This window comes from Lycorma delicatula, chromosome 2, assembly GCF_047948215.1.
Source record: "Lycorma delicatula isolate Av1 chromosome 2, ASM4794821v1, whole genome shotgun sequence".
In the NCBI taxonomy this organism is placed as follows: Eukaryota; Metazoa; Arthropoda; class Insecta; order Hemiptera; family Fulgoridae; genus Lycorma; species Lycorma delicatula.
Window position 1 is genome coordinate 148,671,646 of NC_134456.1, and position 16,759 is coordinate 148,688,404.

Sequence of the window (16,759 nt, forward strand, 5' to 3'; positions counted from 1 at the left end):
CATTCAAGTACTAGAATAAAAATTCAAAACATTTTATAAAAAATTAATACTTTAGCTTTGAAAACAGAAACAAAATTTTCTTGTAAGATCATTTATTTTAATTATAGATTGTTATTTAGAAATTAACTATTTGTTTATTTACCACTCCTCAAACTATCATACCTACTGAACAAATTTCTCTAAACTATCACATGAGTAAATTTGCTATAAAAGATTGTTTAGAAAAGTTTTTAAAACATTTATTATTAATTAATTTTGTTTTATATTTTCAAACGTACCAAAGATCAGACTGTAGTGTATTAACAGACGAAATATGAGAATCCCATATTTTTTAATTAATTTATAGTATCTTAACAAGTGAAAGATATTGAATCATATTATACATACGTAGAAAATAAACTGTTCTTAATTTAAATTTCTAAACCATAAAATAAGGTCAGAATAATGACACAAAACACTTTCTTTTCTTTTCAAATGTGAGCACATGGTAACTATATATGTTTTATACAGCATTTAAAAATACTGATGCAAATTTAAATGCATTATAATTTTTACCCCCAGCCACACAACCTTCAACATAAGTTCTATCTAACATCATTAATACTTTAAAACAAATATGACAGAAGTAAAATAACAACTAAAATAATATAAAAATATCATCACTTACAAAATTTTTCATTTGCATAAACAGGTGTTCATTTTAAGGGGGGGCCATCATTAGGATCTCCTAAACAAGAAAAACTGTGAAGAACTTTAAATGGGAACTTTGCCTCAATTTTTGAATGCATTAAAAAATACATATATCTTGTTAGAAGTCATATGTTATCAGCATTTTAACAATATGGGGCATCCAATTTAATTTTTTTAAACAGCCAATTTTTTGTAACATTTTCAAGTATGACACAATTCTAAGACATTTTCTTGGATACTTTCCTCTAAAGACAATTGTTCAGTAGTTACACGCTATTGAAATGAAAAACCTAAAATATTTTTGGATACAATACGTCATCCTAAGATGTAATTATTCTTTGATATTCCCCTAAATGCATCTATTCAGGAGTACACCTAATCCCCAGTTATATCTAATGACAATATAATAAAACATTTTCATAATGATACTTTATAAATTTTAATAGTTTTACAATTAAATATTTATCAATATTAAATTGATTATTATCATAATTTTGTTTTTTAAGTAACATTATTATTTTTCTTAATTGTAATAAAAGATTATTTGCCAATATATATTTTTTTTTATTTTGTGTAAATTAATAATATTTCTTTTGCAAATATTTCTTTGCATAATCTTTGTCAATTTTGTGATTTAATTTTTTTCATTTATTTACTAGAATAATGATACTACTACAGGATTTAAGTCACTGTCTTTAAAATGTTAAATAATAATACTTTAAAGTGAACCAAAATAATGAAATATTATGAAAATGTAGCTCCTGAGTAGTTGTGTTAGGGGAAAATATGAATGAAAAAAGGTCTTACAATTATGTGTTGAACCCAAAAAATATTATACAAATTTGGTGCTTACATTTAAAAAATGAAGTTGGATGCCACATTGGAAAAACTGTCAAGATTACAAACATCCTAGCAGGATATACATTTTTTTAATACAGTCATCGAAGAAATGTGCCCCATTCAAAAATCTTTGTAGATCAACTTGTTCACAAGATCCCAATGATAGCACATTTAAAATGAACAATATATGTTACTGATTAAGTATATAGTAAAATTAATATTTGTATTTCTATTCCATCTCTAACTGTAGAAAATGCAACTACTGATAAAGTACTTTAATAAGTAAAACAGAAAATTTCAGAACTTAGAGAAAAACTGTTAAGATTACAATTCAGTCATTATACCTCTACCGTAATTGTTATAAATGCACAAATGAGGAGAGGACTTTCTGATTACGTTTCATTTTCAATAAAATATCATTTCTTCCTTAGTACATTCAAAAAATAACAAAAAAGATTTTGTAAATTTTCACGAGAATTCAAATTTAAAACATTATACTCAAAAGATCACTATTGCTTATTAAGGAGATCATCAGTTCTTAAAAAAAAAAGTAATAAAAATACCATCTACTCCTATTCCTTTGTCAGTCTTAGTGAACACTGACACTAAATTATAACTGTTAAATTATGATCATTTAAGTGGCTCAGTTATACTACTGCATTGTTTAAACGAACTGATAAAAATGTTACAGTTACTTCACAATGATTTTAACAACAGCTGGATAATTATTATAACAAATAAAATAATACTGGTTTACTCTCTGTCAAATCTACATACAACATCCTACTGTCATGACAGATAAAGAGCTGATAAAAAGTCTAATGTATTTAAATCAAATAGTCTAACCTCTATATTTATTAATTTACACAAATTTAAAATGCAATTTAACAATTTTTTTTCGCAGAAATAATACTACTTGTCTAATTTTTAAACAATACTAATTTTTAAAAAACCCTGAATATGCTACATTACATTCAACATATAAATACATGTGATCAAACAATTTTTATTAATGCCTAATTTATTTATTTTGTAGTTATTTTTTTGTAGTTATGTATTTACTTTAACTTCCATGTATTTATTTTAAAACGTGTGTTTATATTTTAAATAATCAATCTGGACTCTAATCAAATCTATTTCTTTTTCATTTATTTAACTGTTTATTATGATGCTGCAATGACAAAAGTTTTACCACATTTTCCCTTCACCTATCCAGGCAAATGATGGACACTTCCTTTTTTATCCATGAAATTGCATATCTACCTTTTCCTGATGTGATCTATATGATATAATATTATGTACCAATCAGAATAAAAAATTTATTTATTTACAAGTTAGTTTTGAATGGATTTCATTTTCTCATAATTGATTTTTCTTTTAAATTTATTATACATACTATTTTTTATTATTACTTATTGCATTAAGTTATGCACTTTTAGAAACTTGTAAATCAATTAGTTTGGTGAAGAAGATGTTATTCTAATAGTATGGACAGTAAACGGTATACACAGTTAATAATGAATAAAATATAAAGAAAGAAAGTAAAACATTTTACAATTTTTTTTAGGGGGCAATTTGCAGGACATGAGAGATATACTAATATATGAGATTTATGGACAAAGGATGGGTAAAATAAACCTGTCATTGGAGTTTGTATTAATTAAAAGGATTTCTTTTTTTTGTAAGCAATATATTTGATGTCAAAAATTCACCAGATACAAAATCAAATATAGATAGGGAGTTGGCAAATTAAATCATTTTTAGTGATAAAAATCTAAAAATTTTTAGCTGTAAAAAATGGTAAACTACAATGTTATTGGATATATACAAAGATATTTTTTTTTGTTAGTATATTTATAAATGAAAAACAATCTTGGTGTATTTAAAGAAAAAAAAAGCTGGCTTAACTGTTACCTTAAACAATGCTGCTTAAAGAATTATTGTTATCTTTTAATTTTAATTTAAAAACACTCTGATCTGTAAATAAATATCAGAAAACAACACAATTACAAAAAACAGTATAAAACAATAAGTAAAACACACAGCATAAAAAAAACAAAAATACAAAATACATTACAGACTAATGGTAACTATTGTCTTCACAGAAAGGCAGTTAACATATTGATTAAATATTGAAAGACAAAGGAGACAAGTAAATAGTATGTACAAAATAAGATAACAAAATAAAATTAGTCACATTTGAAAACCAGATAACTGTATATAAACAAAAAAAAATTATTAATCAACTCTAATACTAATAAGCATATAGATAAACACCTTCATAATTAAACGTATATAAACAAATGGTCAAGAATCTAAAGATAACTGTCCACACCTGTAACCATCAATAAAACTTAATAAAAACAATGAAAAAATGTTATCTTCTAATTTTAAATAATTTTCTTTTTCATGATAACTCATAGTTATCTTTAAATAAAAAGTTACTAGAAAACAAAAATGATTAATCCATTATTAGTAAATGTTTTATTTTGGTAGTTACTTTAAAAAAAAAATAATTTAATTATCATCAAATGATTAATTATTTATAAATCACATTTATCAAATAATTATAATTATTATATAAATAATTAAAATTTCAAATAAATATTCTACTTATAAGAGATGATTAAATTTAATTGCTGCTAAAATTAACAGTAATAATCTTTATTTTTTTAAATCAAAATGCACGAAATAAATCCATTTTGCACCACTTAATCAAAACCAGATATTAACAATATAATAAGCAATTACAAAAAAAATTGAAAACAATTAATTAATAAATTTTTATAGAGTATACATTTTTTTATGGCAGATTTTCCAATAGAAGATGAAGCTCAAGGGCTGTAATGTAAGATAAGAAGAACAGGATGATTATTTTCCAGTAAAATAGACTTTAGCCAATTAATACTGGATTTTTCCATTAAAAAAAGTCTTAAATTTTTAAATATACATAAATTTAAACAATTTGAAGAGAACTTACAACTGTAAAAAAAAAAAGTCAATACCAATAGAAGATATTCAATAAAATGTGAAAATTTTTTTGAAAAACTGACTATCTATTCACTATAACCCAATTAACTGCTTTTAATTTAAACACATAAATAACAAGGTGAAACTGAATGATAAATTTATCGCATAAAAAATTAAAATATTTTGGTATACCAAGCTGAACATCAGATTTATTTTTAAGGAGGAAAATGTTATACTGGTTTTTAAGAAGAAAGTTAATGACAAGTTTGTATAAATTCTCTTTTGTCTATTTTAAAATTAAGCCAATGATAAGTACTGCAAGATTCAAAGTTTATAATCTCTAGTAGATAAGACCAAAGACAAAATTTAATTAGAATCTCTATGTCAATTTATTTGGCCAATTAATTGTACAAAAGACATTTTAAAAAATAACAATTGTTTCTGTACAAGCAAATAATTATTATACTGTTCAGAAGAATAACTTCTAAAGGATTTTTAGTTTATATTCTGACATACAATTTTATTTTTAATTTCCATACCACACATTATGTTATCAGTATTCATTATAACGATGATTATGTGAAGAAATTTTTGTAACACTATTTTATTTGATTTCCCACAACACTGTTATATGAATGTATCAATTACACTTAAGCATACCTCCCCTAAATATATATATTTTAAAAATAAAAATCAATTTTTATTAACATCAAGTTCCCATCAGGTGTATTAAAATGTTTAAATAGGGTAGATAACGTCAGAATGACATAAAAAAAATAAAAATTGTCTTTTTACTAAAAAAAAAAAATAATATAATTACAAAACTGTTTAATATTCTATAGCAAATGATATAATTAGGTTGGAGTTGGTATTTAAAGATTTGCTCTGAAATTAAAACAGTTAGCAGCTATAAAAATGTTTAGACAACATAATTTAAATAAAAAAGGATGGAAATATTTTTTTCAGAATAGAATATTCTGACAGAAAGAAACAGTGTGGCAATAATTATAAAGTGCAAAATGGGAGCAGAAAATAAGTTATTCCTATAGTTATGGATTGAGATGTTACCAAAAGAATTTTTTACAGTACAAGCATATAGGCCAATATTGAATTAGGAAGGTATTAAAGAAATGTATGAGAGTATTAAAGATGTAATAAAATCAGAAAAGGAGTGCTGTTGGGAGACTGGAATGCTGTGGTCCAAGGTAAAGGGAAAAGTATGGAAGGAAAATTTGGCTTTGAGGTAAGGAATGGTAGAAGGAATAGATTAGTAGAATTTTGCTAAGAGAAAATGATTAAATTATAAAATTATTTATTATATTGATTCAAAAATCATAAAAGGAGGATATATACTTGGGTATCTCCCTTATACAAGGATATGCCTGGGTATTCTTGGGACAAAGCTGGCTATCAGAGTATATCTTAGTAGATAAAAGGTATAAAAATATTGTTAAGGCAGTGGATTACCTGCGAAAAATTATCATGTGCTACTTATGATGGAAATGAAAATACCTTTAAAGAAAATAGAAAGTCAAAGTAGTTAAAAAATTGAATTTAGAAAAGTTGAAGAAATTGGGTGAGGAAACTATGGGAGAATAACCAGCTAAGGTATTTAAAGAAAGAAAAACGGAAAATGAGAACAGTAAGGAGATTTGAATAGAAATAAAAAATGGTAAAGTAAGAACAGCAGAGGAAAAATAAGCTACTTTTTCAACAGTGCCAAAAAAACCAAGGGTAACATCAGGAAAGTTAGAGAAAAAGGGAGAAAATAAGGCAGAATAGGGATGACAGGAGAAAATGAGAGCATTGTTTTGAAACTTAAACAAGGACTTACGGAGGGAAGAACAAAAAGTTAGGGAAAGATGGTTGCAGGAAGAATGCAATGATACTGAGGATCTAAAAAAAGAAAGAGCAGTAGGATGTGATTACTGAAAATAAGAATGGTGAAATGCTTCATACGAAGAAAGAAGTAAGAGAAAGATAAAAGAAATTCACGGAGGATCTGTATACAAGAGAAAAACTAGAGGAACTAAGATAGAAAAGGAATGGGAGCTAACTGAAGAGGATAAGAATTATCGATATTAAAATGTAAAGTAAATAAAGTAATTAAAGAAATGAAGAATACATAATCAACTGGAGTAGATGAACTTCCCATAGAATTTTAAGAATGCTTAAAGGAGGGAGTCGAAGAAATATATAATAGGATATACAGTACAGAAAAATTGCCTGAAGGCTGTGAAAACAGTAATGATACCAATTCCTATGATAACTGGTACCAGAAAATGTTCAGAACACAAAACAATCAATTTAATAGTTCATGCTGCTAAAATATTACTGAAAGTCCTAAACTGGAGGTTGATAAAATAGTAGAAGAAAGTGCAGGAGAGAAACAGTTTAGCTTCACAAAGAGGAAATGAACCAAGATTCCATCAAGCTACTTGATACAATAACTATTTGACAGATAGGAAAAGGGATGAGTCTGTTTCATAGATTTAGAAAAGTTATTTGACAGAGTCAAATGGGAAAAATAGAGACTCTTAAAGAGAAAAAAGTAGAATGCAAAGTGGAAGGTTAATTAAAAGTTATACATGAGACAAACAGCAGCAATGAAAGAAACTAAGGATATGACTGACTGAAGGGTTTAATTAAGTCAAGGTGTTAGGCAAGGATGCTCCTCTCTCAGACACTGTTCAACATTTACACTGAAGATATGATAAAATATATTAGAAAAAAAGACAAAAAGGAATAAGTATAGGAGAATGATAAATAAGTGCATAAGGTTTGCTGGTGATGTGGTAACTCCAGCTGAACCCACTGGATTGGTCTAGTGGTGAACTCGTCATCAAATTAGCTGATTTTGAAATTGTGTGTGCTAAGGTTCAAATCTAGTAAAGGCAATTACTTTATATGGATTTGAATACTAGATCATGGATTCTGCTGTTCTTTGGTGGTTGGGTTTCAATTAACCACACATCTCAGGAATAGTGACCTGAGTCTGTACATGACTACACTTCATTTACGAGAGTGGATCAAAAAGTAAATTATACCCTTGCCGTGTTCTTAACCATAAAGGAATATATTAATGTCTTGTGGTGGCAGCACTAGTTGCATTGTTGTCTTCATGCTTCCCCAGCAGCAATTCTGTACAACATTCAGTATGTGTGTAGTATTGTTATAAATATGGCATTTCCTCTAGAGGTTTTGTTCAGCACAGAAGTGCGTTCAGTAGTCTGATTTTTGTGGGAAAAAAATTACAGTTGTGAAATTCATTGCCAAACTGTTGAGGTATATGGTGAGAATGCAATGTCATGCCTGATGAGCACAAAATGATGCCAAACATTCAGAAATGGAAGAAGAAGTGTAAGTGATGAACTGCATGCTGGGTTTCCTTGAAATGCCAACATGATGGGTAACACAGAACACGTGAATGAAATGACCTTAAGTAATCGGCTCATTAAAATTAAGGAGATTACAAGTGAACTTAACAACAGTTATGGTAGAGTGTTAGCGATTATTCATGATCATCTTGATTACTGTAAGAAGTGTGCACGATGGATACCACATCTGTTGACCGACAACCACAAACATCAATGTTTTGCATCTGTTCTTTCTTTTCTTAAAAATTATTCCAGGACTGGTGCACAGTTTTTGAAACAAACCAGCACAAGGGATGAGAGCTGGGTGCTTCATTAAAACTCCTGAGACTAAACCAGCATTACATGAATACTACATAAAAATTTGCCGTCGCCAAAAAAAGTGAAAACATCCCTACATGTTCGAAAGGTTACGCTGACAGTCTTTTTCAATTCTAAGGGAGTTGTTTATAGTGAATTTATGATCCGAGGAGCAACAATCAATGCCAAATATTACTGAGAGACTTAAAAAAATTGCATAAAGCCATTAAAGATCGAAGACCCAGAAGATTGAGTGATGGGTTGTTTTTCTTCATGACAATGCTACTCATTATCAGCCTAATGTGACAAAGGAGTTATTGCAAAAGTTCAAGAGGTAAGTGTGGTCTCATCCACCTTACAGCCCTGACCTACAACCTGTGACTATCACCTGTTTGGTCCTCTCAAGCAAGACCTGGAGGGAAGCTTTTAACTGATGATGATTATGATGAACGTAAGGAAGTGGTCCTCCTTAAATGGTTGAAGGAAACTGGATGAAAATTTTACGATTGGAATGGAACAAGGTATGAAAAATGTTTAGAAAAACTTGGTGATTATGTCGAAAAATAGATAAAATATCTAGTTTTTGTTCAATAAAAAAAAAAATTGTCTTATAAATATGTGTTTGTTACATAGAGCTGGTGTAATTTACATTCTGATCCTCCCTCGTAAATTCATATATATCATTCTTATTCATCCTTTGAAGTAATACCTCACAGAAGTTCCAGAGGCTAAACAGAAAAAAAAACATTTCTAGCTGAAGGCAGAAATACATTTGGGAACTATGGTGACAGTGGACTGTAAATGGTGACAATAGGAATAAAAGGATAGCGATGGCAAAGGAAGCTTTATGAAAGTAGGATTATTATGTAGTAAATATGTTTACTTAATCATTAAGGAAGAGGTGTCAAATTTTATCTATGGAATTCCCTATTGTATGGATGTGAAGCATGGACTATGAAGAAAATGAGAGGGACTGGATTGAGGTTTCTGAGATATAAATGTGAAGAAAGTAAGATGGATGGATAAAATGGAGAAAAGAGGAAGTAATAAATAAGATTAAAGAAGAGCACTAATAAGAGAAGCACGTAAATGAAAAGAAAAATGGTTAGAGGAAATGGAATCTTGACAACTGCATTATAAGGGTTAGTAGAAGGTGAAAGTAAATTAGGAAACAGAAGGATATAGTTAATAGATAAGGTGGAGCTTGGAAACTACAATTTGACAAAGGAAATCTTGGGATAATAATAGATAGACAGCGGTGGTGTAAGGGACTTGCTGACACACAGAACAGACGGATGATGAAAATAATAAAATAGAAATATTAACAAATGCACACCAAAATAAACAATATTTCACATATTGATACCATCTTATGTCCAATTCCATTTTTTTTTATTTTTGTTAATCTTGTTTAGCAATCTAAAGCAAAAATATGAGTCTAATAAATTAATACAACTATTAGAGTAAGTACATTCAAAATCCTAATGATAAAATAAACTGAGCTATAGAATACAAAACCAACCTAATCTGTCCATGGCAATTCTCTGTTTTTACAAAGAATTACCATTTTACAGAGAACAATTAAAACATATTTTTGCTATTTGTAAGGCTAAGCATTCAGACTTTATAGATAAATGATAGTCTTGACTTAGACAATGATAAATATTATTAAAAAATAACAAAAGCAAAAAAAAAGGCTAAAAACAAATACATATTCTTACAAATAAATAACACTAATCTTTAATGAAAAACAAAATTATCGAAGATAAGATTTAAAAAAACATAATGGTAAAAACCAGTACCGGTTTAGAGACCTACAACTGATATAAACTACAAAACCTTTAAACAACTACACAGACTACAAAAATGAAAAGCAAGAAAAGTAAATGGTTCCTTCTCATATAACAATAATAAAAACAAAACAACTGTTGATAACCAACATCTCATGGTATAAGAATAACATTATTTATTATAAATATAAAACCTTAATATAAAATAAAATAATTTATGGTACTTTCGTATTATGCCACCGCAGCTACAGCTTTATTTAAAAACAAAGTAGTCAATCGGATTTTGGTGGAAAATGGGCCGATATAGAGTTTAACATAGATTCAAAATAGTCTCTTTATTAATTTTAATAAATGGTTATTTAGATTTATTTATTTTATAAATATATAACCAAACTTAACCTACGCTCGCTTCGCTTGCTAACATTGACTGGGACTAATTAACAGGAGTATTTTGATTATTTAAATAATAAATAATTGCAATAATTACTGAATTTATTAAATAAATACTCAAAAAATTACAGTGTTAATTAGTCAGGTTAGCGAGCGAATGTTAAGTTTTGTTAAATTATATTTATAAAATAAATAAATATAAATAACCATTTATTAAAATTAATAAAGAGACTGTTAATTTTCCACCGAAATCCGATTGACTACTTTGTTTTTAAATAAAGCTGTAGCTGCGGTGGCGTTAATATGTAAGTACCTAATTTATTAATGAAAGATCATAAGTTGTAATAATGCATTTACCTCTCACAAAATATAAAAAAATTATCTAGCATTCTATCCCTACCACCCAAAATACCTTGAATATTATTATTATTTTACAGAATAAATCGACAACCTAACACTGGGAAACAGACACTGTCCACCAACATGTGATGGAATGAAACATCAATTGTATCAGAATTATATGTGAATATTGTTTGATATCATAAGACAGCCATGTTTCAGTCTGGTGTGCTCTATAAGACAACTAGAAAAGGCAACATAGTATCCTTGATACATCAAAGTTTATTATAAACTATACCATTTCATACAATCTGTTACACTAAACATGAATTATCAATTTTGTAACTGGTAAAACCAAAATTATCAACATGCTCATTGCTGGGGATTACAACATGACTTTCAACTGATAATAATAACACACATTTTATAAGTGATTTAGCACAAGGTTATGCATAACATATGACAGAATTTTAATCTGTAACATATAACAAGTATATTCAGACCACAGCATGTCTACAAAACTATAAGTAACACACAAGTTTAAATATGTTTACAAACACCATGGAGAGAAAGTCTGACCATGCTCAACCATCTGTCACTGGATATATCTAGTACACAATGCAACGACTATAAACCAATATTCTTTATTTATCACTGTTATTACTTGTGACTGAAAAATTAATAGATACTAAAATGTCCTTCCCGCTCTTCAGTGAAGAATATAAAGAAATTAATTTTACAAGTTTTCCTTTTGTGAATAAATATTACTTAATGATTACTAAATGATATTGAAGTAATATTACATATTACTTCATTTATATCTATGAATTATTTAAAATGAAGAGAAAGGCAGTTTGTTTCATGCCATTGACAAACATTCAATTCTTCCAATGTGGGGATTGAAAGAAAGTCTGATCCTAAGAACATATGGGTAGAAAATCTCTGGTATACATTTAGTCTAATACATAAATTTTTCAGATTATTTAAAACCTTTTTAGGCTTTTACATGTTATATAACTTAATATTTTCATTTTTTTAAACTAAAATTAAAAAAAAATCACATTCATTCTCTAAAATGAATGCAATGTAACCTAACATTTAAATAATCCTAACTTAATTTTAATAATAAAAACAATTATAAAAATTAAAAAACACAATTGCCAAAAAATAAAATAAATTAATTAAACTTAAAAAAAAGTAAACTAGGTATGGAAATAAATGACTAAATATCATCGTGCAGTATTTAATTAAATAAAATAATGGGTGGCCAATCAACTATCAATCAGACAGTTTTAATTTATTTAAATATATTTTTAATGTTGTAGAAGTCAGGTATTTAAGGTTGTCTGATGATTAAGTTCTCAGCAGGTCTTACATAGATAAGAAACTTTGACCTTCAACAAAAATATTTAAATAGTCACGGGGCTCTGAATAGTAATTGTCCTATATTAAGGAGCTCTGAATAGCAATTATTCTATTACATCACGCCAATCAACATTAACTCAAATATTTTAATTTTCCAGGCAGAAGCTTTCATATTTCAAGAAAAAATGTAATGAGAAATATCCTGGCAATAAAGATATAAAAAGCATGATTATTTAATTGATTGAAGATATATTGATGGTCCTTTGAAGTGCTTGACTTGATTTCTCACATTATTTGGTACCAAATGATAAAATATTATAATAAAACTAAGTAACCGCAGCAGTATGATTTAAATTTCATACCTGTGCTCATTTACTCAAAATAACTGGCATAACACCTTTGGGTATTAAGCTTATATTTATGAGGCACGTTAATCCTTTCAGATACATAAACTTAATTTAAAAGAAAAATAATTTAAATATTTTCAAGAATTTAATATGGTCATTGCTTGCTTACCACTAAATACTTGGGGATCACTGGAATTATAAACTTGACTATAATTTACACAATGAACTCCTGAATGAATTCCTCAATGGGTGTTATCATGAATTCCACAATGAATCCATGTTGGTCATTCCATCAATTATCAGAATTTAATCAAGTACTGGGAAATCAATATTTTTTAATCAAGTTCATTTTAATTGATAAAAATAAATCATTAAATAATATTAATATTTATTTCATTACACAGCCATTCTGTGTGGACAGAAATGATGTTACTTGTAAATGTAAATATCACCTTCATTTCATTGGGCTTGGCATGTTGATATGAAAAACAACTATCAAAATATTATTATGAAAATACTGTACTACTACCTACATACAGCATTTGCTAATTTAAAAACAAGGGTTCTAGTGTGAAAGCGGCCAAAACCTCATGAGATCATTTCATTTTTAACTAACCTGAGAAGTCACAATAGTTTTTTAAATGGCTTGAATAATGCAATATTTTAACTGCTGTTTTAAAAGAGGTGGTTATCAGAGAACCTATGGAAACAAGGTGCTTGAACCTCTTTCACACTGTTGAATAAAGTGAATAAAAATAAGAAAACACTTATAAGAGTGGTCTTATTAATAAAAGAGTTATCTTTTAAGCACTAGCGAACACTTATTTTTGTGTGAATAACAATTTGCGAACTCTTATAAGGATGGTCTGGGAAAGTTAAAGAGTAGTCTGGTAATGTCAAGAAAACACTTATTAAAATAAGTGAACCCTTAATATTTTTGTAAGCTATCTCTTGTCTTTTGCAAACATGTTGATACTTGTACAGTTTACGGTGTTATGTAACAAAGAAATCAAAATTCATGTATTAGATATTTTATTCTCTTGCTGTGAGATCTCATGTTTAATTGTTAAGGAATGTCAAGCAAAGAAAATAATACCCAACTGTTAAAGCTCCAGGTTATATTTTTTCAATACTGAAAAAAAACAACAGCATGTTAAAACAGGTCGATGCTTCCAAAAATAATAGGACGGAAAGAGAAGGCGTGGCAAGAAATAAAAATAAAGTACAAGGAAAAATCAGGACTTGAAGTTTCAGTTGTTAAGCTTAAAAAATGTTGCAAAACACGAAAAGCAAATTTAAGAAAAAAGTTAGTTGACAAAAAAATGACTGGTATAAAAAGATTAAGCTTCTTGAACTTCATGAAAATCCTTTGTTTCTGAAAGTACCAGGAGCAGTTAATGTTGGCAAAGGTAAAATACTGGGTGCATCTGAAAGTAAGGACAGTAGTCTTGTGGTTAAGCATGAGGTAGTACTAGGAACATCAAAATCAGACTGTAGTGTTTCCATCAAATGAAGAATGAATTAAACTAACTTTGAAATGGAAGAAACCAGAAAATTATCGCTTCCTGTCCTACAAAGGTTCATTTTGGTCAAGTAGTTAAAATTAATGAAGATCCAGATGAAGAGAGAAGAGATGCTCATGATGCGTATATCTTTTTCATCTTTTCAACTTTTACAATAATTTTCAGAATTTTGTTCAACGTAAACTTCCCAAGTATTCAGAAACGTTTTTTCAGCTGACAAAGACAGCATTCAATGATAATTCTTTCAGAAGCATGTAATTTATTAAATAGTAGCTCTTCTCTTAATTCAGGTGGAATATAAGGTATTAGAAGCCAAAGTCTAGTGGGATAATCACAGTCTCCCAAAAGACCCTTATTACCATTAAAATGTTTCATAATACTGGAAAATGCACTCCTTCTCCAAATTCTGCTGTAATGACTACTTCCCGGCCATGACGCATTTATGCTGGTGAATTTTTCTGTGACAACACATGTCGCTTGTACGTTGATAGATGCATAATCCTTACGATTAATATACAAATCACCGTAAGGATTCAGTTTTTCTATTTCAATGTGTGTACAGTCTATGGCTCCAATAATGTTTGGAATCTGAAATCTTTCCATCCATTTTTCTTGAACACTATTAGTTACTTCAGCAGTATTGGGAAAATGAATCCATTCAGTGGCTTTTTCTACTACCTTGTCCAGCACAGAATTGAATACCTTGCATACTGTGTGCTGGTGTACGTGAAAATCTCTGCCAACTCTATTTTGAAAGGCAGTATCACTAAGACAATGTTGAAATATTTGCATTTTCAAAAGATTAGCTTAAGCCCCTCCCTGCATATTATCACTACAGTCTGAAAAACTCTACAGATTCCTTTTCAAAATGAATAACTGATTTAAATCTTTCTGGGCTTATTACCCAACGTGTCTGTATGTATTTTACTTTCATGGATTTTAATAAAAGCAGACATTTCATGTGGGTTTTTTGTGACAAGTGAAAGAAACACCACACTAAAAAACAAGGCAGAGTTCATTTAGAACATGAAGACAGAACTGATCTTTGTTTAACAATTTTCAAAGACTTCACTTAAAAATAGAAGACATCTCTGGTAGCACTAAGAGAACACTTGGAAAATCAAGAGATCTGTTATTGCCTTCTAGACAAGTCTTAACCCACAAGTTTGTCTTATTTTTATTCTCCGATACTCAAGTGCTCTCTTTAAAAAGGCCTAAAATATGTATGCTCTCTTATTTTTATTCACTCCACCCATTGAAATTTTTTAATAACACCAGGGAACCAAAAATAATTTTTTCCTCGGGAAAAAAAAAATGTGATTCAGACTTTTTTTTCTGAATTCAAATATGATACCAATTTTTCCCATCACACAAGGATTCCAAGAGACAGGCATTTATAATTTTAAACATTTTAATACTTTCTGCATTCTTAACTACACAATATTCAAACATTTGACCAGCCTAGAAATTAAGAAATTATGATTTTCTGCTATATTTCACCTGTGGAGCATCCCTCTTAATGGTCTAACAATAATAGGCCAGTATATTAGGATTCCATTTGCGTTGACACCTCTTTTCCATAGCTGAAATCTGATGAAAATGTTACCCTTGCTCATCGCTCACTGCACCAAAATTTTCCAGGAAGAAATCTTGGTGCAAGTGCAGGAAGTGTACTGTTAAAAACATATTACAACCCAAATTTTTATGTTATAAGATTGTTGACAATATTACCGACATTTCCTGCCTTTCAATTACCCAAAAAACTCTAAGTAACACTTCTGAATGCTTGCCAAGCTGCTTTCTCCAGTGGATTCAAACAATAGTTCCTCAAACTTTTCATCATGCATTAGTAATCATATTTGTGGACCCACACGTATTCCTTCTTTAATTTTTGTAACACTAATTTTAGAAAACTTCTGTTTTAAGAATATGAAACCAGGAGTACTGTCCATAGCCTTGATGAAATTCTTCATTAATCAAAGTTTGATAAGTAATGGAAGTACATACACATTTTTAGGATTATACATTAAGTCATGTTTCATATTATTCTGTTCAGGAATGAGCGATTCGTGTTTAGGTCATTCTTTTCTAATGAAATGGTTTTTATGTCCCTACACACAAAATACAACAGGACTGTGTAACCAAGCTACAGCCCAAGAATAAGTGCAATTACCTTCAAATCACCACAAATATTCCATTCATACACTGCATATTGAAGCTTTTTCAACATAAATTTAAAGTTTTCATATGTTTCTTTCAGACTAGCAGAGTGGGCCACAGGTACTGATGGGGATTAATTGCCATTATGCAGATGCACAGCTATTAAACTAACTTTAGGGGAATCAATGAACAAGCACCATTCTGTTGTTTATGTTCATTACAAAGTGTCTCCATAAGAGAAAAAATGTCATTACAAAACAATAAGCCATTTTCTTCAGAAAAATAGTCTTTAAATTCAGAATGACAATTACGATTAGTACGTATCTTTGTATTTTTTTAAAGAAGATTCCATCCATCCTCTTAGCTGGGAAGGAAGCATTTCAAACTGTTTTTGGATAACTTTAAATCTTGTATGAGATCGTTAAGATTTTCTTGGGTCATAAATGAGGTTCAAGATGAACTGCTTTATTCAAAAGTTGTATCCCCAGAATGTTTTTCTTTTTCTTCCTCACTTCCATCAGACTCTGAGCTCTCTTCATCTAATGTTACATGTTCTGGAGGCTTTGGTATCGACAATTCTTCAGTGTGGAACTGGTCTTCACTGGTGGAGATTGCAAGTTAGTAAAACACCTATGTGTTTTGATTTTGACATAATCCCTTTAATGTTTGTT

The 16,759-nt window shown here is 28.9% G+C and overlaps 1 protein-coding gene across 2 annotated transcripts in view; it reads right to left on the bottom strand.

Annotated features, from left to right (window-relative positions):
* Vamp7 (Vesicle-associated membrane protein 7) overlaps positions 1–16,759 on the bottom strand; it is a 41,093-nt gene that overhangs the window by 22,706 nt on the left and 1,628 nt on the right. The window contains exon 2 of one of the 2 annotated variants that reach the window (XM_075356446.1): positions 3,445–3,507. The exons of the other annotated variant lie outside the window; for it this stretch is intronic. The gene's annotated coding sequence lies outside the window, so the exon portion shown is untranslated. The remainder of the gene's footprint in view (positions 1–3,444; positions 3,508–16,759) is intronic. 2 annotated transcript variants of the gene reach the window in all.